The sequence below is a fragment of the Polypterus senegalus genome, chromosome 3, assembly GCF_016835505.1.
Source record: "Polypterus senegalus isolate Bchr_013 chromosome 3, ASM1683550v1, whole genome shotgun sequence".
NCBI lineage: Eukaryota > Metazoa > Chordata > Cladistia > Polypteriformes > Polypteridae > Polypterus > Polypterus senegalus.
The window spans coordinates 47489505-47516614 of record NC_053156.1 but is presented as its reverse complement, the minus strand read 5'-3'; the positions used below and the strand labels follow the sequence as shown (position 1 = coordinate 47516614).

The window sequence follows — 27110 nt, the reverse complement described above, 5'->3', positions numbered from 1 at the left end:
CGGAAAACAAACCCTAGGCAGGGCACCAGCCCACTGTAGGACATGCACACACACACCAAAGACAATTTAGAATCGGCAAAGCACCTAACCTGCATGTCTTGGGACTGTGGGAGGAAACTGGAGTATCTGGAGGAAGCCCACGCAGACAGGGGGAGAACATGAAAGCTTCACACTGGGAGGACAAAGGAAGCGAACCCAGGTCTCCTAACTGCGAGGCAGCAGCGCTACCCACTACACCACCATGCCGCCCCACACCCAATACAGTACTTTATAAACGTAAAACTGTGCTGGACTGTCACCATAGGCTCATCTAATTTAAAATGCCCTGCAACAACTGGTCATGTAATCTGACAACTTGGGTGATGAGATCAGCAAGTTTGAAGACAACTTTGGAAGGTGTCACCTGCTTTGCACAATCATCCTTTAAAGAACAAAGCTGTTTGCTTTATTTTTAATTATCTCCTGCTCGATAGGTAGGACACACGCACGACTAAATTGTCGATTAAATGAACTTGGTCTCTGGACTGTTTCAACACATGACTATCGGCGAATAGCGATTACAAAATACCTCAGCAGGATTCCTGACGTTGTAATGTTAAAGATTTTTAAGTTAAAAAAAATCTAATAAAATGTATAAAAATTAACATAAATTAATATTAAAACTGGGGTAACGTCCATCATGTGCAGTTATGTGTGGACGCCCCTGCAAAGATGCCATGACGGCGCCTCCCCCTCCGATTACGGCGATGCTCACCCGCCGAGGGCTCCGTAAGGTTCTGCCAGTTCCACCTTGGAGTCCGCTAGGCGGCAGGGCTGGGAGTTTCACGGCTGAGAATCCTACGATCGACCACCCTAGCTAAAGGGGAGTTGTGGCGAGCAATGAGGGCCGATCAATCGCAATGAAAACATCCTTTCGGGTGGAAACTCCATAGAAAACCAAGTGATTTTATTAGAAAAGTATATAAAGGACCTAAATATGACGGAGATACAGCACGCACGTAGCCGAACGAAAGCTCCACTAACAAAAGATAATGCTACCGGTTGTCATCGTGTATATTTTAGTTTGCGAATTGCTTAAACAACACTGTAAACTCTTTTAAATTTTTATTAAATTATTATCGGTACACTAAAATGCTTTTTTTACACCGTTTCTTTTATAATGAGAGCGGCTTCATTATATCACGAGACAAACTCAGCCTGTGCATCCGTAATTACGTTGTTATAGAGTCCATTCATAGAAACAATGGGAAGGCATCAATTGTTTGTTTTTATGCAGGGTGGCGTTCCAATGTTGTTCTTGTTTTTGCAGCCGACGTTACTGGGAAAAGAGAGGGAGAGATTGAGAAAAACAACCACACCCTCGGGCTTTTGACCACAAACCTGGAAAAGAAAAGGAAGAGAGCCGACGAGGTCAAGGCAAAGCGGTTATTAAAAACAACAGGAAACGATGAACAATAAGAGTCGCAACCTCGGCGATAGATTGCTGAGCGATGCAGAGATCATCGGCTAGCAGCCCGCTGCACTAACTGCCAGTCACGCCGCCGCTAGGTGGGCTTTGCGGTGCGCTTCAACGAGCCTCCGTCGTTTGCCATCAGATCGGACTGTGACGTCAGATCCCGTAAAGGCTTCGTACGAATAGGCACACTCATACAGATTTTTACTCTTTTAATTATTCACTGATTAAGCCTTCTCCCTGCAAGATATCCCCTTCCTCCTTTCCGCCCTCCCTTTCTGACGGGCACTACCACCTGCGCATCCGGGTTCAAGCTGGCGCACTGACTGAACAAACATGAAAAAGAGAAACTATCGGGCCCTGCCGCTGAAAGCTAATACATACTTAAACAAGAAGGGCAGAATTGTCTCACGTAAAAGGACGGAGAGGATGATTCACCGATCATACCTTATTTAACACACCTGCCTACATTCCAGGTGAATTCGCAGTAGAAAGGAAAAAGCCAAACGAATATAACAGAATAACTTATGCTTAAGTGACAGGGCAGGTGACAATTGTTTAACCTTGTGAAGGGAATTAGTATCTGCTCTGTTGGGCCCTTGAGCAAGGCCCTTAACCTGTAATTGCTGAGTGCTTTGAGTAGTGAGAAAAGCGCTATATAAATACAAAGAATTATTATTATTATTTTAAAATGAATGCTTCAAGAAGAACATGGGGACACAGTTGGAAAATGTTTTAAAGGTTAATTTCGCACGTTATTAGAACTTGTTTACTTCACACAGAGAACCTGGGACACATGGGACATGTCAGGAAATAGTGTGATATACTCTTAAAAATACTGGTTCCTTAATGGCACTTGACTGGTTTGTGTGGTTCCTCGTATAACCTATATTTGACAAAGAAACATGTAATTCTGAGAACAGTACATAGCCTATGAAATATGGATATTTGGGGTTTGAAAAAATCTATAATATGTGGACAAAACGTAAATCTTTAATGAATATTAGGTTACCTAGCAGGATGCTAACCTGAAATCAGCCTGTCATTGTAGGCAGTAAGAGTCCTTTTAAAACAGGAATGTCGGTCTCCTGGAGGGCTGCAGGTTTTCGCTCCAGTCACTTTCTTCATTAGTAGACAACTGCTTATGCTAATAGAACATTCTTTGTTGGTTTGATTTTTAATTGACTTGCATTTGATTGAATTTTGCTCTTTATCCAACAACAAATGACTAGGCTATCTTAGATCTACATCTTTGTCATTAACCAATAAAAACTATCTCAATACAAATATTTGTAAAGAAAAATGTAAAGATTTGAGATCTGCTTCTGGAAATGTCTGGTGTGGCAGAATGACAAAACCGAGAAGCAATAAATCATAGGTTTCATTAGCAGGTAAATGACTGGTAGGAGTGAAAATGGTGGCTCTCCAGGACTGTCTGAGATCTATCAGTTCATCATTTGCTGTCTTGCTTTGCATTTCTTTATTGTTTGTCTGCTATAGTTAAGGGAAAAATCATTATGCAAGTCATTTAAAATTAGGGCAAAACATCTATTAAATTACTATGAGCAACTGGTTATTAATTAAGACAGTAGTTATAAAGAAAATTATCAGCCTTTGTGGCCCTCCAGGATCTAAATTTGGCAACCCTGTTTTTTAAAACATCAGCCCACTGCTGTTTCACATATCTATTATCATCTAATCACAGTTATTTGTGGAGCTGGTTACATATCTTAAGTAATTAATGTTCTTTCTGGAACTTTCAAGTGGATGGTTTTTTTCGGAACCAAAAATTGATCCCTGATGACATTGGTTACCTATTAGTCCCCCTGTGGTCAGTTTCACAATCACCGAGTCATTTTACCTGTAATTGATCTCATTGTTACATCACCCGGGCTTTTTTCCTTCTTGTTCTCTTATTCAGCATTCAAAAAATTACAGTAGTGGCAGGTTAACATTTACTGTAAGTTTAACATTTACTGTATAAGACATTTTGAAATATTTGCATGTTCTCCCCATGTTTCCTCTGGGTGCTCCGGTTTCCTCCCACAGTCCAAAGACATGCAGGTTAGGTGCATTGGCGATCCAAAATAGTCCCTAGTGTGTGCTTGGTGTGTGGGTGTGTGTGCCCTGTGGTGGGCTGCCTTGCTCCCTGTGTTGGCTGGGATTGGCTCCAGCAGACCCCCATGACCCTGTAGTTAGGATATAGCGGGTTGGATGATGGATGGATGTTTTTTGTTATTACTTTAAATGCATAACTCTCTATGGTTATTTTCCTATTTACCCTTCTGTTGTGGAATTTTGTTCATTTATTTATACCCTAATACAACAGCAATTAACAAGGAGTGGAATACACACGGGGCAAAAACCACTAAATGCTGAAAGGCTGCAGTTACTTTAGTGCCAGACCCACTAATGACATGCAACCACAAGGGATTCAACCCTGAGGAACACTGCCACCTGTCGCGTGGAGCAATGAACTGCTCCCAGTGTGTGCGTTCGCCCAGTCCACACATTACTGACTCCTGTCTGGGAAAGAAATCATCATGTATCCCTGCCCTGATGCCTGTCCTTACTCCATAGCACTTTCAGAGGCCAATTTTAAATAACAGTTGAAATGCAGTAACTAGAATACCTGGAAAAGGACAAGTGAAATGATGATGATGACGATAAACATCCTTTAAATCCATGATAAAAACATTAAGCGATCACAATGTAATATATATTAGTGCTTTCTAAATACCAGTTAAAAATGAGCAAACTCAGTTTGCTAGTCAATTTTTGGATAGACACTATAACATATACTGCTCAAAAAATTTAAGGAACATATTTTAATCCGAGTATAGCATCAATTCAATGAAACTTCTGGGCTATTGATCTGGTCAGTTAAGTAGCAGAGGGGGTTGTTAATCAGTTTCAGCTGCTTTGATGTTAATGAAATTAAGAACAGGTGCACTAGAGGGGCAACAATAAGACGACCCCCAAAACAGGAATGGTTTAACATGTGGAGGGAGGCCACTGATATTTTTCCCTCCTCAATGTAGTTTTGCATTTTGAGGTGATACCTGGATCCTACAGAGGCTACACAGGTAGTCCAACTTCTCCAGGATGGCACATCAATGCATGCCATTGCCAGAAGGTTTGCTGTGTCTCCCAGCACAGTCTCAAGGGCATGGAGGAGATTCCATGAGACAGGCAGTTACTCTATGAGAGCTGGACAGGGCCATAGAAGGTCCTTAACCTATCAGTAGGACCGGTATCTGATCCTTTGGGCAAGGAGGAACAGGATGAGCACTGCCAAAGCGCTACAAAATGACCTCCAGCAGGCCACTGGTGTGAATGTCTCTGACCAAACAACCAGAAACAGACTTCAAAGGTGGCCATAGGGCCCGATGATCTCTAGTGGGCCCTGTGCTCATTGACTGGCACTGTGGAACTCAATTGGCATTTTCCATCGAATACCAGAATTGGCAGGTCCACAACTGGCGCCCTGTGCTTTTCACAGATGAGAGCAGGTTCATCCTGAGCACGTGACAGAAGTGAAAGGGTCTGGAGAAGCCATGGAGAACATTATGCTGCCTGTAACATCATTCAGCATGAGCACTTTGGTGGTGGGTTAATGATTGTCTGGGGAGGCATATCCATGGAGGGACGCACAGACCTCTACAGGTTAGACAACGGCATCTTGACTGCCATTAGGTATTGGGATGAAATCCTTGGAGCCATTGTCAGACCCTGTGCTGATGCAGTGGGTGCTGGGTTCCTTCTGGTGCACGACAATATCTGGCCTTATGTGGCGAGGGTATGCAGGCAGTTCCTGGAGGATGAAGGAATTGATACCATTGACTGGCCCCCATGCTCGCCTGACCTAAATCCAATAGACCACCTCTGGGACATTATGTTTTGGTCCATCTGACACCTCAGACTGTCCAGGAACTCCATGATGCCCTGGTCCAGATCTGTAAGGAAATCCCCCAGTATACCATGTGTCATCCCATTAGGAGCATGCCCCCCTCCACTCCCCGACATTGTCAGGCATGCATACAAGCATGTGAGGGCCAAAAAAACTACTAAGTACGATTTTGAGTTGCTGCACTGAAATTTTGGCAAAATGGACTAGACTGCCATGCTGCACATTTATGCGGCAGCTCACTTAATATGCAGACTGATTTGTGCCATTCACCATGAGAGAGGCATGATATGAACTTGCAGGCATTCTGGCTTCAGCCCTTAGCTACAATAGGTCATCCTCAACATAAGATGAGTCAGTCAATTCCACCATCTTAGCTCCAATGTGTGTGGACACAAAAGTACACAATAATCTAGATCAGTGCTTTGCCTTTTTTGTGTCTTGGGTATTGGGGAATCACTAACGTAGGTCATGACGAAGTACTGGCATTTGCTTCTCATTGCAAGACACTCCACAAACCATACACGATCCTATCCCATTGAATACAATTGTGAATAATGAGTCTGTATGATCAAAATATCACATAACACGCTTATGATCCATAGTTTAAGAACTTATGCTCTAAATAGCAATACTAATACTACTACTAATAATAATTTTCTGTGTGTACAACTAAATTTAAAAGCAAATACACTTTCTATCTTGTGGTTATCCTGATGAATTAACACATTCCAAACCAAATGAATAAATGATGTGAATAAATAAAATATAAATGAATACATAAGAAAGCATTTGTATATATGAAAACAGGGTCATGTATTCACATGGATGTTGACGTTAAATAAGGTTGCACCCAATGCTTCTGGGGTAGACTGGCACCCCATAACTCTGAACTGGACACACCAGGTTTGACAGTGTGTTATGAAGTAATACAGGGTGGTCTCACAGCACCAATGCCTAGCTGATCCAGCATAGTGGGTTTGAATCTCATGCTCAGTCTGTTTAAGGTTTTCACATCCTCCCCTTTTCTATGTAGATTTTTCACAGGTACTTTAGTTATCATCTCACATCCCAAATAATTGTAGTAATAATAATATGTTTTATCGATATAGCTCCTTTTTCATGCTTAAAGCACTTGACAGAAATTTAAGGTGAACAACAGGCATATAAAAAAATCATATGTAAATAATATCACCATAAAACACAAAATAAAGATAAACACAGGAAAGACAAAGCTTTAAATTAGAATAAAAGAAAATAAAAATAAAAACGCAAAATATACAAGAAAACACTATAAGAAAACCATGAACAAATAACATAATTTCTGATACAAATAAAAGTCACCCTAAGCACCTGGACAAAGAGGGCAGGCTGAAGGAAAGGGTCAGAATGTCAGGGCAAGTTAAATGCCTTCCTCAAAAAAGTGTTTAAAATTGCTTTTTAAAAGAATAATTTAAGTCAGCTGGTCTCATTCATTTTTGAAGTCTTTCTGGGCGCTATAAAGTTGAAGGCTTGTCACCCATAAAGCACAGGTTAGTTTGGTGCAAAATGAAACTGCCAGAGTTAGTGGAGCTTAGTGGGCAGACAGGAGCATAGGGATCGAGGAGGTGATGTAGTTAATTTAAAGCTTTAAATGAAACCCACTACTTGTTCCCTAGATCCAGTGTCAACAAAACTAGTAAAAAGTGTAATGGATGTTCTTGCAGCGCCTATTCTAAACATTATCAGTAGTTCATTATTGCATGGCACAGTACCTGATGCACTAAAAGTGTCAGCCATTAAACCATTACTTAAAAAGTCAGACTTACACCCGTACATACTAAATAATTATAGACCTATTTCAAATTTAGCCTTTCTCTCTAAAATACTAGAAAAAGTAGTCGCCAATCAGCTTCAGTCACACCTTACGCATTGCGATTTATTTAAGAAATTCCAGTCTGGTTTCCGCACTGGTCATAGTACAGAAACGGCACTAACGCGGGTTGTAAATGACATTCTGATATCCTCTGATGAAGGAAACTCCACTGTAATTATGTTGTTAGACTTAAGTGCAGCATTTGACACCATTGACCATTCTATTTTACTGCACAGGCTAGAAAATGCTGTTGGGCTAACAGGCACTGTGCTCGCTTGGTTTAGTTCTTATTTATCAAATCGATTGCAATATGTACAGAAATGTGCTGACTGTACTCCATCATTATACACAGAAGTGAGATATGGTGTCCTGCATGGCTCAGTACTGGGACTTTACTGTTTTCACTTTACATGCTTCCACTGGTATCTATCATTAGGAGACATCATGTTAATTTTTACTTGTATGCAGATGACACCAAGTTATATGTTTCATTTAGATCAAATTAAGTTTCTCCAATGTTGCCTTTAATTAGTTGTGTTAGTGAATTAAAGGAGTGGATGGATGAGAACTACTTGTCTTTAAACACAGATAAAACAGAGATCTCAATTGTTGGAGGGAATGACGGTGATCTCAACAATATTCTGTCATCATTTAACTTTAATTTTACTGAATCAGCCCACAATCTAGGAGTTATCTTTGACTCTAGCATGTCATGTAAAGCGCACATTACAAAGTTGTCCAAATCATGTTTCTCCCATCTTAAAAATTGTGGGAAATTAAGGAGCTTTCTAAATAAACAGGATTCTGAGAAATTAATTCATGCATTTTTTTCTAGTAGGATTGACTACTGCAATGCGGTGTTCACTGGGTGTTCAAATTGTTCTTTATACAGCCTCCAGCTAATCCAAAATGCTGCTGCAAAAATTATTGCAAGAACAAGAAAATACAAACACATCACGCCAGTTCTTAAATCCTTACACTGGCTCCCGGTTAAGCTTAGGGCAGATTTCAAAATCCTTCTTTTTAACATATAAAGTCTTAAATGGCCAAGGTCTGGCTTACTTGTCTGAACTTATCATGACTTACAAACCAGAGTGCACATTAAGATCTCAAGATGCCGGTCTGCTTAGGATTCCAAGAATTAATAAAATAACAGTGGGAGGTCGAGCTTTTAATTACAGGGACCCTAAACTGTGGAATGGTCTGCCTGCTACTATAAGAGATGCCCCTTCAGTCTCAGTTTTTAAATCCTGGCTGAAGACTCACTACTTCAGTTTAGCATATCCTGACTAGAGCTGCTGATTAACTCTACAGACTGCATCTCTGTTGTTAGTCATTAGCACTAAAACATAAGTAACATGATAGTTATAATCTGTTACTAACTCTCACCTATTCTGTTTCTCTTCGCAGTATTCAAATGTGGCACTTGGTGCAACAGCCCACCTGCCAAGTTGTTTTGCCTGCCTAAAGTAAAGTCATCCCTGATGGAGGATCACAGGAATTATGAGGTAGAGGGGTCCTTTCATCGGATTGGCTGGCCCAGCACTGTCTCAGCTGTGGAATGGCCAATGGGGGAGGCAGCTTGATGGCTGAGGCCTCCAGGACTCTAAACAAATCCAAATCATATTATCTGATATCATCTACTGTTAAATTCTGCTCCATACTTGTAAAATTTTTATTTTTATACTGTGTTGAGGATTTGTTCTCTTCTGTGTATTGTCTTGTATTGACCTTCTTTTTGACACCCACTGCATGCCCAACCTACCCGGAAATGGGTCTCTCTTTGAAACCCTACAAGGGTTCTTAGATTGTTCTGAAGGTTCTTATTGTCTTCTTAGAGAGTCAAGGCTGGGGGACTGTCAAGAGGCAAGGCCTTCTTGTGTGATTTTGGGCTATACAAAAATAAATTGTATTGTATTGTACTTGTAATAGAATTTTATATTTATAGGGCCCTCTGTAATGTTTGGGACAAATACATGTTTTTTCCTTGATTCACCTCTATAGTTTAAAATGACAAGTCAAACAAATCAGATGTAATTAAAGTGCACAGTGCAGGCTTTAATTTAAGGGTATTTGCATACATTTTGGTCAAAGCATGTACAAATTAAAATTTTTTGCCTGGTCCCCGCATTTCAATGATTCTTAATATTTGTGACAATTGATATCACAGGTGTTTGTTATTGCTCAAGTGTGTTTCATTGCTTCATAAGATACCTCAGCTTGCTTCTACCCTTTTTTGTCTGTAGTTACCATTGTTCAACATGAGGACAGGAGCTGTGCCAATGAAAATCGAAGAAGCCATTATGAGTCTGAAAATCAAGAATAAAACCATTCAAGACACCATTTAAACCTCAGGATTACCTGAATAAGCTGTCTAAGAAAATATTAAGAAGAAAGAATGCATTGGTGAGCTCAGTGATCTCAAATGGACTGGTAAGGAAGACCTCCACCACTGATGACAGAAGAACCCTCACTACGGTAAAGAAAAAGCCCCATACCCCTATCTGACAGATCAAAAACAGTTTTCAGGAGGCAGATGTGGATGTGTCAGAGACAACAATCTGCTGAAGACCTCATGGACAGAAATACAGAGGCCACACTGCAAGAGGCAAACCACTAGTTAGCCAGAAAAACAGGAAAGCCAGATTACAGTTTGCAAAAAAAGTACTTAAAAGAGCCTGCAGAGTTCAGGAAAAAGGTCTTGCAGATAGATGACGAACCTGTATCAGAACGATGGCAAGAGGAAAGTGTGGAGCCAGAAAAGAACTGCCCAAGATCCAAAGCATAATGCAACACAGGAGTTTATCAAAGCTAAAAAAACTAAACTTACAATTATTGAATGAGCAGGCCTAATATATGCTAAAGAGAAAAATTTAAGGGAACAAGCCCCCTGAAACAAACAGGTGCTGAAGATGGCTGCATTAGAGGCATGGTAGAGCATAACCAGAGGAGATACTCAGCACCTTATGATGTCTATGAATCGCAGACTTCAGGCAGGCCTTGCATGCAAGGGTTATGCCATTGCTATGATCCAAATATTTTGGTGTCCTGAAATGGAGGACCATGTGTAAAAAGTGTTGTCACTTCTAAATTTTAAGACCGAAATGTATGCAAATGTAAATTAAAGTCTGCAATGTGCACCTCATTCACATCTGAATCGCTTGATTTGTAATTTTAAACTGTGGTGCAGAGGCCTTTGTTCCAAACATTATAGAGGGCTGTGTAATTCAATTAGACGCAGGGAGGCAGTGAAGGTGGAGCAGGATGGGTGTTATGTGCTCGCTGTTGCAGGTCTATGTCAGGACTCCTACAGCAGAATTTTGAACCAGGAGCTGAGATAGCAGATTAGAAGGGGCCCCTGCCAGTAGGGAGTTACAGCGGTTATTGTAGGATGCGATAAATGCATGAACAAGTTTCTTAGCATCAGGAAAAGAGTGGAATGACCAAACACAGGATATGTTATGAAGTTGAGAGTAAGAAAGTTTCTTAATGTGATGTATGTAGGTAGAATAAGAAAGGGAGGAATTAAAAATAACACCAAAATTCCTTGTAGTAGAAGAAGGTTTGATGACAACATCATCATGAGTGATTGAAAAGGAGATAATTTTTTAAGCTGATTTTAGTGTCAATTTGCATTCTTTTAATTTTGCTGCAGTGTAATTTTAGCAAGTCATATAAATAAGTAATTACTTTTAAGGTTGTTTGACAGTTGTCAGTTGGTGCTGTATAAGTGTGGGTGTGTTGGTAAGTGAGCTTTCTGGTGGACATTTGGCCTGTCCAGGGTTGTTTCCTGCATTGGATCAAGATAGGCTTCAGTCCTTTGTGACCTTGAACTGAATTATGTAATGTCATAAATTAATGCAGTTCACAGGTTCCATCCATCCATTGTCTAACCCGCTGAATCCGAATACAGGGCCACGGGGGTCTGCTGGAGCCAATCCCAGCCAACACAGGGCACAAGGCAGGAACCAATCCTGGGCAGGATGCCAACCCACCGCAGGACACACACAAACACACCAAGCACACACTAGGGTCAATTTAGAATCGCCAATCCACCTAACCTGCATGTGGGAGGAAACCGGAGTGCCCGGAGGAACCCCACGCAGACACGGGGAGAACATGCAAACTCCACGCAGGGAGGACCCGGGAAGCGAACCCGGGTCTCCTAACTGTGAGGCAGCAGCGCTACCACTGCGCCACCGTGCCGCCTTTTATGTAGATTACATCTTAAAATGTAAACCATGTTTGAAGCTGAATAATTTGGTGGTGTAGTGCAGTGGTTCTCAACCTGTGGGGCGGGCCCCTAGGGGCCAAAGTAACAAAAAGGGGCAAAGATGTGAAAAAGAAAACAAGAATCAAAAATATGAAAAAAACATCTGTTGAAACCAAAACAAATGAACTTAAACTACATTCTGATACTAGGACAATATATATAGAGTTAGATAAATGTTAATAAAAGTTAAGTAGGTATAATAAAATATGCATCTACATTTCAAAAAAATGTTAGGGGGGAACGATTAAAACTGTTATGAAAACTCTGGTCGCATATACTTAAAGGTTGAGAAACGCTGGTGTAGTGGTTAGTTTTCCTGCATCGTTGCTCCAATGACCTGTGTTCAACTCCTACCAGAGTCAGAGTTTATGTGGAATTTGCATGCTTTCCAGATGCATGTCGGTATTCTCCAGGCTTGTTCCCACACCCCAAGAAGCTAATTAGTATCTCTGAATTGATGTAGCATGAGCAAAAGTGCCCAAATGATGGATTTCTGTCCCATTCAGAGTTGGTTCCTGTCTTGTTGCTGAGAGAATGTTCTGACTACATCTGAAAAAATGAATTAAGAAATGACATAGTCGGTTAAAGCATGATGGAGAGAATGCCATTTAAAAAAATGTGCATGTAAAATTAATTACAACTAAAATAACAAAAAGGGTTTAAAATGCAAAGTATATACAGTTTGTAGTACAAAATGAAATAGTATTGTAATGGTGCTAACTTTTGCATCAAGCCAGGGATGACATCAGTGCTAAGTCAGCACCAGTGTGAGATGATAGTCCAAATTCACACCAGCAGCTTCAGTGTCAGTTGCAGAGGAACCTATAAAAATTGGAAACTGTGACTGGCCTTCAACTAGGTAACTAAGTAAGCTGTCCTTCTAAGGTTAAGGAACTAACTCACAGAACAATGAAATCTATATATACTGTATATATAAAATTCACTAAGGGCATGCAAGATAGCGAGCGCAAGCAAGACAGAGAGCCACGCCTGCCAACTCACAGAGCCTCGCCCTCCAACTCTAAGACCATGGGATATGCTCGACAGAGCCCCACCCGCCAACTCTAACCCTCCTACTGCGTCATGGGATACGCTCAACAGAACCCCACCCGCCAACTCTAACCCTCCTACTGCGTCATGGGATATGCACGACAGAGCCACGCATGCCAAATGTAACCGTCCCCCCGCGTCCAGCATCGCTCTCGAGGCATGTGCACTGCCTGCTCATGTGCCTGCACGCAACAACTCACCAAACACAGCCTCATTTGCTTTCGTCTGTGCTACAGTCCACATGAGAGAGACACACACACGGGCGCACGAGAGAGAGACACACACAGGCATGCGAGAGAGAGAGACAAACACACAGGTGCGCGAGAGAGAGACACACACACAGGCGCGTGCGTACGTTGTTGCAATATTACTTTTCTTGGTTGTTTATTAAATTACGGATTTTTCAAATGATCATTTTTTTCCCTGTGCTTAAAACTCATTAAAAAAAAGTGATTTTAGCAAGCGGTTCGTAGCACTATAGCGCAAACTCTTGCAGTGTTAGTTTTCTCTGTTGTTCAAGGTTTTCTCAGTGTTATTCAATGTTTTTACATTTAGTTTACTATTATGCTGTGCATTCTATGGTATAATTAACTATATTTGTGCTTAAAAACTTCAAAAAATATATATTTACATACAGTTCGATACGGTCTGGAATGGATTAATTGTATTTACATACAATCCTATGGGGGAAATTACTTCGGTTCACGACCATATCGGTTCACGACCAGAGTTTTGGAACGCATTATGGTCCTGAACCGAGGTTCCACTATATATGTAATCAACCAAGTCGCCCGACCATGGGGTACACACGATAGAGCCCCGACCACCCACTCTAACCCTCCTGCCATGTCATGGGGAACACACGACAGAGCCCCACCTGCCAACTCTCACCCTCCTCCCGCGTCCACCCTCGCTCTCGAGGCATGCACACTGCTTGCTCATGTGCCCGCCCCCAACACGTCACCAAACACATCCTCACTCGCTTTGGTCTGTGCTACAGTCCACATGCAGCTGTGAGCCACGTTGACTGTTCACGTTGATAATGATACGGCGTATGCTATGCCGCGAGTTGGCTAGTAAGCTATAATACATTACGTGCAGTGCTACATTGGTGTCAGAGTTTGGATAAATAAGACCTATGATCCAACTAAACAAAGCATTGAGACTTCCACCTCTGTACTGTAACTCTACACAAGGAGGTTTGCCTACTCACATATAATGGAGAGATCGCCACACAGAAATGTAGTATCAGATATTCAGAAGTCAACACCATAGTAGCGCCAGCTGATGGCACACCATGCAACATCCCTGCTGCTGTGTCCTGTCACTGGTTGTATGACCACAGAGGAAGAGAGGACTACCCCGGGTGACCACTTGAAGGGAGGGCTATGTAGTGATGCTGACTCTTACTGTATATCAGCCTGTTGCTCTTTCACAATCTACATTCTAGTTTGGCTAAAATGAGCCATCCATCTGTCACTCGTATATGGGGAAGCAGATGTACAATTTAAACAGACTGTTATTTTCATGGGAATTGTTACATATGCATAAAAGACTTAACTATTTTACATTATAGTGAGTAATTAACCATAGTAAATAACAGTAAAATGTCATACATTGAAAGAAAATTATGTTTCATATTGTGTTAGAGGTATTCATAGTGTTATACATTTTTGTTCTGTTTGGCCTTGAAATTAACACAAAAATACTTTTTAAACTTACACTTTTACTGTAAAACTTCAGTAAAAACAGTATTTGGAATTAACTTTTCGTCAATATCGCTTTGAATTTTGATTCGTGTTTGGAGTTACATTGTGACAATGCAACGTATAACTGCCCGTGAGTGAATTTTGTTTCTTTCTCTCTAACAAATAAACCGAATTTTTCAAATGTTTGTCCTTGTGATTTGTAAATTGTTATAGCAACAGCTATTCTAATGGGAAACTATAAACATTTTAATATGAATGGCATATCAAGATCTTCTTTGGTGTCTAACATTACCCGCGGAAGATGTACTACATTTCTTGTCGCCTATTAAAATTTTACATGTCAGAATTGTTCAATTAAATTTTGAATACAACTAATCTTGTCCTATTGCATAGCCCATCACTCCTACATAAATTACGCAATAACATTATGATACATCCTTCTTTCAACAGTAATTCAGCCAGTTGGAAGACTGGATGGTGTTAATGGTTCTAGATATTCTACGGGATATTGTAAGTTAATTTTTCATCTTAGGCACCATCACCACCAATTGTTTCAGCATAGTCTATTGATACACATTTAACCAATTTGCCGTGTAACTAATTTTCGCGTTAATTCATTTGACTTCATCGCTTCTCGGTGCTAGGATTGCCTGTGTACTCATTTCTTCTGTTGATAACCCTTCAGGATGAAATTCTTCAATAAGATTTGGACATAATAAGTCTTCTTTTATTGGGAACTTAAAGTGAGGAAAACATCAAATTTTATAAGATCTGAGAGCGCAGGAATTGTGTCTGACAAAAGCATTCACACAAATGAGAGGTGAGAAGCCATGGGCTTGGGCCTTTAACTGTAAATGGTTGAGAGGAGGATGGGACTTGAAAAAATATCTTGGCAATAGTCTTGTCTCATTTAATGATTTTCTTTTATAATAGAGAGAGATTTACTTAGCAGGTGGTTTTGTCCAAAATGACTTACAAAAAATGTCAACATAATGGAGTAAACATCAGCCTGGCTGAATGCTGAGAATCAAATGTTACAGGTCAGATTTACAAAATTAGTCATCACAAGTGAAGAACTGGAAAAAAATGCTACTTGCACCTCTTTGTTGCAAGAACTTACCAAGGCCATTATCAAATAAACAGAAATTCACTAAACAAGAGAGTCTTCAAACGAGTCCTAAACACAGCCATTCATATGGAGGCAGGAAGCTTGTTCTACGAGCTAGGAGCTACACCTGAAAGCTACATCTCAAGTAACAATGAAATAAAAAGAAACATCTGTTGGGTTAAGGCTGCCAATAACCATGCAGTACTACTGTTTGATAATCTGGACACTGTAGTGGAAGAATTGCTTAAAATAAATAAAGATATAAATGTAAACAATTAAATAGTAGACATGCATGAGAATAAGTGAATGGTTTTTAAGATAGATGGAAAATAAATGGAAATGGTAGAAAATATTCAAAGTATCAAAATAAGCTAGTGAAGCTAAAACATTGAACATTTTATACCAATATACCGTTAGCAAATAACCAAGTACTACAATAAACTAATTGTTGGTATGCAATGAAATTGTGTTTTGGTTTCATAAAATGAAATGTTGTAATGACAACATATAAAAATCATACACTGATTAGAAGGCATAATAAATTTGATAATAAATACTATGTATGCTGTCAGATCCTCTATGTTTTATTTATATTTACTTACCTTGGCTGGCACCTTTAGCTGAGGCAACTTACAACATCTGAGATACAATTGGTTACATTTCTTTTGGGTTAGTGCTGCTGTCTCACAGTAAAGAGGCCAGGGCTCATGTCCCAGGTTTTTTGCATGGAATTTGCATGTTCTACTTATGTCTGTCTGGGTTTCCTCCGCGTGCTCCAATTTCCAGTCCAAAGACATGCAGGTTTGGCAAACTAGCAATCCTAAATTGGCCCTAGTTTGTGGGTAGGATGTGTGTATTTGTATGTGTGTGTTCACCTTGTGATGGACTGGCACCCTGTCCGAGGATTGCTCCTGCCTTGCATTCTATGCTAACTGGGATAGGCTCCAACACTGCTCTTCGCCTCTTTTCCAGACTAAGCAGGGTTGACAATGACTGACTGACTGACTGACATTTCTTTTGTTTTTCTAACTTGAACACAGACACATAAAGTGGTTTGCATTACCATTATCACTGTACATAGTGGGATTTGAAACCACAACTGCAGAACATATGAAATTTGAAAAATGAGAGGAGACCATGCAGCCCATCAACACACTATGGTCTTAACACACACCAAAATGCCAGAAATGAAGAAAAATTCAATTAGAGAAAGAAAAGAAAACTTCTGACTTGGCAGTCACAACCCAGTGATGCATTATACAGACATATTGGTGTTGGTATAAAGTGGTCCCCGTAGTGTTTCTTGACACACTTCTGCTGCACAATTCTTTGGCTGAAATTCCTCAGTGTTAGTGTGTCAGAGAGAGGATGTGCAGCATTGTTCAAAATGACACTCTGTTTGATTTTTATTCTTCTTCTTCGCTGGGCGTCCAAAGTGCATCCCATAAGTGAGCATGCACTTTTAATCAACTTGTTGATTCGGTGGGCCCCTCTTGAAGTTGATGTTACGGGCCCAGCAAACCACAGCATAGAAAATTGCACTGGAATTATGAAATATTTGAAGGCGGTCACTTCCTACATTAACCAAATGCAATCTCCTAAGTAAGAAGAGCCTGCGCTGCCCTTTTTTATATAAGATATTCTGTGTTCCAAGACCAGTTCAGTCTGTCATTAATGTGGATTCCCAAGTACTTGTAGGAATGTACAACCTCTACATCCACTCCCTGAATAGTGACTGAACATAGAGACTCTTTAGTGTGATGGAAGTCAATAACTACTTCTTTAGCTTTGCTGATGTTAGCAACAAGCTATTTATTTTCTGATCCTGCATTTTCCACAACAGAATTATGGGGGTTCAGGGTATATCCCTGCAGCAAAAGAGGTAAGGCAAGAATCAACCAGGACAGGATGCAATGCAGGGCACTCTTGCCTACACACCTAGCTGGCACCAATGGGGCAATTCCTACCACAGGCCTTAAATATTTAGAATACATATTCTCCCTAGAGGAAATCCATCATAAATTCCATTATGCAGCTGGCATCCCAAATGGACACCATGCACTCTTAAACCTAAAGCAGATAATTATTTCTGTACCAAAAATGACCCCTATACTCCATCTTGTCCTGATTATCAATACACCCTATAACGACATGACCTGGTGTTATGTTTATAGTCTCAGGTGTATAGAGTGAAGAGAAAAGGAGACAGGATTTTCAAGTTTCAAAATTAACAATAATAATAATAATTATTATTATTATAAACTAGCAAAATACCTGCAATTTGCAGCAGAGAAGTAGTGTGTTAAAGAAGTTATGAAAAAGAAAAGGAAACATTTTAAAAATAATGTAATATCCCTGACCATCTCATCTTTGTTGTCAACTGTTGTAAAGATAACAGGTTTCATTCATCAAAGTGATCACTACCCAAATCCGTACTCGTGAATGTAAGATGTTTAACAGGCATTCCCGGTATTAAGTTGTGGATTTGCCTGCGAATATTTAGTGGCAGCGTGTCTATGAACGTAATTTAAACTTAAGCTTTACACCTTGCTTTCCTATTGATATGTCTACAAAGGCTTGTTCAGCTTCAGAGGGTTGTTCCTTTCTTCTTTAACTCCGTTACAAAGTGATCGAAAGTCTCGTTTATACCCTGCGTCCTCTCGTTAAACTTGTATCTTGCGAATATTGTATTCGTCGTAGGCATGACAAACGCCAGCGGCAGTGTGTCTATGAACTTAATTTAAACTTAAGCTTTACACCGTGCTTTCCTATTGATATGTCTACAAAGGCTTGTTCAGCTTCAGAGGGTTGTTCCTCTCTTACTGCATCAATAAACAGCTCGTCTTCCTCCCTATCTGAGACATCACACACTGCATGCACGGGTTTACCTTTCCCAGTCCTGCAAACTTTAGTGAAGTGGTGCAATTTACCACATTTTTTTCACTGTCTTCCTTTAGCTGGACATTGACTTTTTTCACCGTGTGTTTTGTTTCCGCAGTAGGTGAACTTATGAATATGCGTGTATGCGTCAGTCGCTTCATATTCTATTGCTGCCGTCTCAATTGTGTAATACGTTTTTTGTTCAGCGCTCTTTAGAGCTCTTGCTTGTTGTCTGCATACTGCGTTCACAGTCAGTTCACATGAGCCACTCGGAGTACATGCATCGAAAGTTCTCAGCTTTGCTTGTGCTATCTCGTGCGATCTTGTGATGTCCACGGCTTCATTTAATGTTAGCTCAGACCCGGCACTTAAAAGTTTCTCTCGCACTTTCGCTGAGTTTGTGCCAAACACTATTCTATCCCTGACCATCTCATCTTCGTTTGCATAAGCACAGTCCTTCACCAGCAATTTTAACTCCGTTACAAAGTGATCAAAAGTCTCGTTTATACCCTGCGTCCTCTCATTAAACTTGTATCTTGCGAATATCGTATTCGTCGTAGGCATGACAAACGCCAGCGGCAGCGTGTCTATGAACTTAATTTAAACTTAAGCTTTACACCGTGCTTTCCTATTGATATGTCCTCAAAGGCTTGTTCAGCTTCAGAGGGTTGTTCCTTTCTTACTGCGTCAATAAACAGCTCGTCTTCCTCTTTATCTGAGACATCACACACTGCATGCATGGGTTTACCTTTCCCAGTCCTGCAAACTATAGCGAATTGGTTGAATTTACCACATTTTTTACACTGTCTTCCTTTAGCTGGACATTGACTTTTTCCACTGTGTGCTTTGTTTCCGCAGTAGCTGCACTTATGAATATGCTTGTATGCATCACTCGCTTCATATTCTTTTGTTGCCTTCTCAATTGTGTAATGCGTTTTTTTGTTCAGCGCTCTTTGGAGCTCTTGCTTGTTCTCGTTCACAGTCAGTTCATGCAAGCCGCTTGGAGTACATGCATCGAAGTTTCTCAGCTGTGCTTGTGCTATCTCGTACAATCTTGCGATGTCCACGGCATTATTTAATGTTAGCTAAGACCCGGCACTTAAAAGTTTCTCTTGCACTTTCGCTGAGTTTGTGCCAAACACTAGTCTATCCCTGACCATCTCATCTTCGTTTGCATAAGAACATTCCTTCACCCGCGAATATTTAGCGACGGCCTTATATGGACAGGCACTCAATTACGTGGGAGGCGTGATGATGCGGGACACAAGTCCGCCTCACACGGTGACCGAGCTGCAGGCTATGGCCGTATATATGTACATAAGTAGAATTTCAAAATGAAACCTGCTTATCTTTTGTAAGTAACTTGTAAGGAATGAGCCTGCCAAATTTCAGCCTTCTACCTACATGGGAAGTTGGAGACTAAGTGATGAGTGAGTGGTAGTGATGAGTGAGTGAGTGAGTGAGTCAGTGAGGACTTTGCCTTTTGTTAGTATAGATTACATTAATATAATGCTTTTCAAGGTATTCAGAGTGCTTTACACAGTGAGTGGGGAGGCAGAGCTGTCTTAACAGCATCTACTGGAGCCCCAGTTGTGATAGCAAAACAGAAACATACATAGGTATCAGAAACATTCTGGGCCCCTATGCTCCTGGGGACTCCGGCCAGTGCCTGTTGTGTCCATAGGTTAAGATTGCCCTGTGGGGAGCCAATTCCACCACCATTAATGTACAGCATCCACCTAGATGATGCAACGGCAGCCATTTTGTGCCAGTACACTCACCACACATTAGCTGTTGAGTGGTGAAGGGGAGAGAGATAGTTAGCCAGTCAGAGACAGGGGATGATTAGAGGGGCAGAATGACCAGGCCATGGTGGACTACTTAGCCAGGACATCGGGATACACCCTACCTAAAATATGGTGTGGAACTGTAACAAAGGCTTTTTGAAAGTCTACCTAAATTATGTCATATACTATGTTTTTAATGCTCAAACCCTTAACTACTATGCCACACTGCTATAGAATTTGGCATTATCCATTCATCTCACATATCCTAGCTGGTATCACAGAAAATAAAACCTGCAGTAAGGGGTGCATAGTAGGAACTCGATCCAGATAATAAATATAATTGAGTTCCTACTTTGCACCCCTTACTGCAGGCTTTTATTTCTGTGATACCAGCTAGGATATGTGAGATGAATGGATAATGCTAAATTCTACGATTGTATTATTAGGGCATGCTTTACTTTAGAGACTGTTAAAAAATAGTCATAATGTAACACTAAATGTGAGATATCGTACAGACACATGTTAAAATTGCTATTTTTTTTATTATACTAAACAGTAGTCCACCATGATCTTGAAATCTAATAATAGTTAATTCACATTTTTCTATATGTTAATTATTTTAATAGATGATAAATACATCAATTTAACTGAACCCCCTTTCACAGGTGAAGATGCATGGATTAGCTCATCTGAGAAGCAACAGGCAGAAGATATAGAATTCAAGAATTCTGTAATTACTGAAAAGTAAGTAGTATTGTAGACTGCACTTTTAGTAGCCATTGAACACAAATAGATGTATTATGTTGACTCAGCTGTATACATCCAACTGGGTCATCTAACACTCTTACAATTAAAGGTGCCAGAGTGTTTTTTCTGAATGATGCCATACAGGAACTGTTTGTGGTTCCCAAAAATCCCTTCTACATAAAGGGTTTGGAAAGAATCATTGTATATTTAGATAACACCATTTAAATCCAGATTTTCATAACATGTTAGTGTTCTGCTGCAGCTTGCCATATAGTACATTAAAGGTTTCAGAGATCATATTTGCACATATTACAAGTTATTAACTTTTTCAATTAAAGATTTAAGGGTTTTTGTACATATTAGGAACTTTTTCAAAACACAAAGAACCAACTTTATATGCGAAGAACTCTTCCCGGGATTAAGTGGTGCTTGGTCAAGCTAGGAGGAACTACACAATTCAGTAAAAATCATAAAGTGCCATTAAAAAGCATTAGTTTTAAGAGTGTATGGAGTCCATCTGGGGGACGTACCATCTGTAATTACGGAATTTTGGCAACAGAGTGTAATTGCGGACCGCAGTACCTAAGGGGTCCTTCACGTAACGCCCCAGCATCACGAAACGCCCATCGTATTATACAGTATGGTTTAGATTAGGGTCCCGTTACACTGTGGTTAAGATTAGGGACGTGGGAGGGTTATCTGACTCAAAGGGCGTTTCGTGGCTGACGTTGTGGGCATTATCCTGCCCTTTTGGATGGATTTCCTCTAGGGAGGACATTTATTCTAAATATTTAAGGCCTGTGCTAGGAATCGCCCTGTTTGGTGCCAGCTGGGTGTACACGCGAGAGTGCCACCATACATTTCATTTTGTGTACACGCGAGAGTGCCACCATGTATTTTATTTTGTCCTGGCTGATTCCTGCCTTGCTCCTTTTGCTGCAGGGACACACGCAGGTTCGCCGTCGTTCTTCTGTGAATTAGAAAATAAACGGCTTGTTGCTTATACCCATCCATTTTCCCACTCCTCATATTCCATTCCAGGGTCATGAGTTATTGGAGGCAGCGGTAAACCACAAATGTTATCATTTGAATCCTTTAATTTCCTAGCCCACTGACGTGAGCAAAGCGTGTGTTGCGGATAATTATAGCGTCACTCGTTATGAAGCCCGCGGCCCCTTTAAATGTTTAGTTATGCAGCAGTTAACAATGCCGGATTTGTCGCGAAGTCCGCGAGGGGACACAGGATACGCAGAAAACATCCGAGAATGAAAGAAACACAACCTGGCGTTTGTTAAATTATTAATTGCGTCGTAACTGCCATTGTAACGTTAAAGGCACACGCATCTGTGTGACCGAGAGCTCCAGTCTGTGTGCGTGTGCGGGTGTGTGTGTGTCTGTACGTGTGCGTGTTTGAGCGAATGCGTGCGTGTCGCATGCCGGCCACACGGATTTCGACGCGGCTCCTTTAAATGTAATTTTTTTTTGGATTGACGAGACACTGTTCACTGACTCCTTCCAGTACATTTTATTGTTGCGCAGTAATCCGCAGTCCGGACCAGCTGTTGTGTTAAATAAAAGAGTGACAGAAAGAAAATATTACAACACGGAGGGCAGGAACAGCGGTGAGTGCCATCTCTTACAGCCGGGGCGAGGATCGAGCAGGGGGGTGGGGGTAGCGAGAGGGTGTAAGTCAACAGAACTGGGCAAACTGGCAAGGTTCCGCTTTTGACTGGCACATCTGAGCCCCCGGGTGAGTAACTGGGCACTACTTGACAAAAATAATGTTCACTGCCACCACTAAACGGAATGAAAGACGTTACAATAAAAGATTTAGAATAAATGAAAGAACGGGAGAAACAGAAGTATAAAGCGAGATGAAAAACGAGACAGAAAGGGTCCGTTTCAATGAATAAAGAAAAGAAAGAAAAAAAAACGTCTAGCTTTGTATTTATTTAATGAAACCTTGGAGGCAGTTGTCGGATTGCAGCATTTGGGATAATGAAAAGACAAAGCGCGGCTAAGCTTCAACAATCGCGACAGTCAGCTGTTAGCCAGCAATCGATAGTTGGGAGAGTGTGCACGGCCGGCGGGGCAACTCAACTGCCTGCCAGCCCGCCCTTCTTATTCCGGCTTGGATGAAGTGGAAACCCGGAGTCGGCTCTCCAGCCGCTGGAACAGCTGCGCCTCGGTTGCTTTTTTTTCGATCTGCTTGCAGCGCAAAATCCGCCTTTGCGCGAAAACAGGACATCGTGTCGTGCCGGGGAGAGCGCGAGACATGTCTGTGAGAATCTCATAATTTAACGCAGCAAAGGCTAACAGGCCTCTTTCTTTCTTTCTTTTAGAAAACCACAAAGGATTGGTGTTATAGGATATTTAATGAATTGAATACTTCTTCGCACAACACATTTGAGCGACTTTATTAACCGTTAAACCGCAAAGTGTCTGTGTCTGTTTAGGTTCATTGTATTTCGATCGATCGATCGATAGATAGATAGATAGATAGATAGATAGATAGATAGATAGATATGATAGGACATTTTAACATTACAGACGATTAAGAAAAATGTACAAATTATTGTACAATAAATACCCCCAACCCAACACAAATAAAAACGTCTGGCTTGGATAATAAGAGGGCAGCTGCTGTCAATAACAGCATTAACATGTAGTTTAAGTACATAACCAAACTGACAAACCAGAAATGCCATGCATACAGTAGCTGAATGTGTGCATATGTATTTGAGTGAACAATAAACGTCTCCTGTCTTGAAATGAAATGGTGTTCTATCCAGGATTATTTCTTGCATCTATCTATCTATCTATCTATCTATCTATCTATCTATCTATCTATCTATCTGTCTGTCTGTCTGTCTGTCTGTCTTAAAAGAGTAAATCTAATCTTCACAAACCAATGTTCCTAGTGATGATGATGGTTTATGAATGCAATGTTAAGAATGGCTTTGTTTTATGCTTCATTGTGTACAGTACATTTGCATTTAATTCACTATATACCCTGACCTACACATTTTTGAGAATGTGATTGCAAAACCCACACAAACAATAGAGAACACACAAACTCCACAGAGACCATGGCCAGGTTTAGGATTTAAACTTAGAATGCTGGAGCAATGAGGTAACAGACGTATTACCCACATCATCACCATGTCCCCTTTACATACAGTGTTTAATTTCAATATATTGTTAATCGTATTTGAGTGTATGTACTTTTTTGAGTATGTTTCTGCCTTACACTGAATATTGCAGGGTAGGTTCAGGCACCCTCTGCAATCAAAAATGGATTATGAAGGTTTGAAAATGAATGGATATATATACAGTAAGATATCAAATGCATAATATATTTATAGATTTTTATATACACATATATATTTTAATCTGTATATAAATGCATACATAATTTAAAATATATTATGTGTTTGATTATCTTTACCACATTTTTAGAAAGCTGCTTGTGTAATCCACACATTATATGCACTGCTATAATTATACGTAAACTGAGCTTGGCGTTATGTATTACATTTTAGTCAAGCCTGTTTATAAAGCACATGTAGGCGTCTTCTGACAGGATGTCCTACTTCTTAGTCTGTGTGTACTGCTTACGTGTGTGTGTGTTTATTTGTGCTTTCCTCTTCCTCCGTGCAATCCCGGGAAGGATTTGAATCTTTTCAAAGAGTGCATTTGACAAACATGCCAACAAAGGAACAGGCTGTAATTTTCTGTATGTGGCCTTTGGGCTGCCGGCGTTTTCAGTTCCTTTGTCTTGGACATTAAGAAAACCTTTTAGAATACTGCTTTAATGTCATTCTATTTCTCTCCATAGCTGTGTTCTTCTGTCTATTTAGGTTCTGCCCCAGTTCCCTGAGTGCTTTGTATGCTGTCATTGTGAGGGTACAGTTGCTTCTTCTAGGGTTTTCAGGTTTTGAATTATTGGTTTGACTCCTTTGGATTTGCTTTCTAAGGTGAATTTTATTGTGGACTTCCAGAGACTGGCAGAATTAATTTAAATTTATTTTTTACTTCCATATAAATGGAAGTTTGGTGATAGGATCAAAAATTCACTAACTTTGATTCTGTGATATTCAGAACATAGAGAAAAGTTGATTTTATCATGGTGTCTGTGTGTGTAAAATCAAAACTGATTGCCACGTCTTTTTTTATTGCATTGTGTGAATGACTACAATTTAGCAAATATACGCCCTGAACATAGAGATCTGGGGCCTCATGCATAAATAGTGCGTACGCACAAAAATTTTGCGTAAGAACATTTCTGTGTTCAAATTACGATGTATAAAACCTAAACTTGCCGTAAAGCCACGCACTTTTCCACGGTACCTCATACCCTGTCGTACGCAAGTCCACTGCTCGGTTTTGCAGACTGGCGGCACCCAGCGTCAAAGCAATGCTACTGTTCCTGTGTGGTTATCCTTTCTGTTTCAGATCCACATCCCTGACATGGCTTTATAAATACACTGAAATTAACCGCATATTGTTTATTAGTTTAATGCATCGGATTGTAATTAACTAGTAACAATATAATGGTCCACGGAATGGTCAAACTATTCTAAATACAATAGCTGCTTTAGCGTTGTTACTCTCACTACACCTTTTTCTTCTTCTTCTCTCTGCTGCTCCTGTTAGGGGTTGCCACAGTGGATCATCTTTTTCCATATTACTCTCACTGCACCACTCAGAGTATTTATATCACTGTATCTGAGTGGGAAATCAAAGATCTACAGAAGCTGAGAAAGAGAATTATCGGTATACAGCATCAAGCACACGCTGCCTCAGACATGTTGTCTATTGAACTGCTCTCATACGACAAAAGCTTCAAAGCCTTTCCTGTGCAGACCTCGCGGTTCAGAAACAGTTTCATCCCAAGAACTATAAACGCAATCAATCAGTCCATCAAGTGCTCCTTGTAGAACTGTTTGTACTTATAAATACAGTTACCCCACTGTAAACTTGTGATACAGTTATAATATTGCACGACCTGAGCCACTTTATAATGTACATATTTACATATGATGATGATATCATTTTTAGGATGAAATGCAGCAAAATATGTTTATTATACAGATAAAACTTTAACTTAATTGAAATAATCTATATTGTTAATAATTAAACATGCCAGGACACGGTGCTGCAACACTAGCTAGGAGCTTGCGCTCTGTACATGGATTGTTCCTGCCTCGCGCTGTATTCTTGCCTGAGCTGGAGTGACACTAGAAGGATAGATGGATAGAATAATTAAACACGTACTGTGAAGATATTTCAATGTTCCTTACAAGTTTTGAAGAATTGGCGTTCTAAGCTAACAGATGACTTAATGTCTATTACAGAGCTGATTGTATGGCGATTGGGTATTTGGAGAAAGAAAAGTAAGGACAGGAATTGGAGGTTAGTACGTTTGAAAGAGACAGTACTGCTACAATAAATTATTTCATCGAAGGTCGCACATGGCACAGCAAGCATCTTGCGTGAGTCATGAACAATCACTGCGCCACTGTGTGCCCATGTTTAATAACATGATTTAACTCCTATCATCATGTAAATGATATCACGTATACATCTCAGTATTTTAATTATTTAGAGACTTGTAATATTATTAGTGTAATGGATTCTGTGTCCTGTCGGAGGAAGAGAAAGCCTGGAAGCATTAAATGATTCACACACATAGAGCACATAGAAAATCAAATACAAAACAAAGCATTTAACGTGCTACTTTAGTTATGATGGGATTTAAGAAACTAGTAAATTAAACAATTTTAAGATGAAGTTTATCATGTTCTACTTTAATGACAAAATAAACTATGTGATTAAATTGGAAATTTCAAGATTAAAGTTGACATTTCGTGCTTTTTTCCAACTGTGTGCCTATTTTTTTGGTCTGTACCCTAATAAGCTTTCATATGACATTCAGATGGTGGGCTATGACCTTTTCACGGCAACTTTGATATGTGACAACTTCTTTTTTATTTTGGACACTGTGCGACTTTGTAAACTTGAGCTTTCGAGTTTCTCCGACACTCTGTCACTCGATCAACTTCCTTTTGTTGATTATACTATTGTTTAAACCAACACATAGTACGTTTTTTCTTGCCTCCACTTGGTATTCGCTGAAATTCTTCTATTTTCCCCCGTGCTTTTCCCATTGTCTTTTTACAGAACGCTGACCTTAAGGGCTATTTTTATTGATTTGCATATTTAAAGAGGCATAATTCTGGGAGGAGTTGGGGCGGAACAGCAGGCAAATGCACGTGCGTTACTTTTCATGCTGACTGGGATTTATGTAGCGGAAGACCGTGGAAGTTTGCATACACACA

At 40.3% G+C, this 27110-nt stretch overlaps 1 protein-coding gene across 2 annotated transcripts in view; it reads left to right on the top strand.

The window, feature by feature from the left end:
- The first annotated feature begins 22256 nt into the window (after positions 1–22256).
- The window catches only part of LOC120525111 (phosphatidylinositol 4,5-bisphosphate 3-kinase catalytic subunit alpha isoform-like), a 104498-nt gene continuing 99644 nt past the window's right edge, over positions 22257–27110 (top strand). The window contains exon 1 of one of the 2 annotated variants that reach the window (XM_039747130.1): positions 22257–22391. The gene's annotated coding sequence lies outside the window, so the exon portion shown is untranslated. The other variant, XM_039747131.1, reaches the window with a different exon arrangement.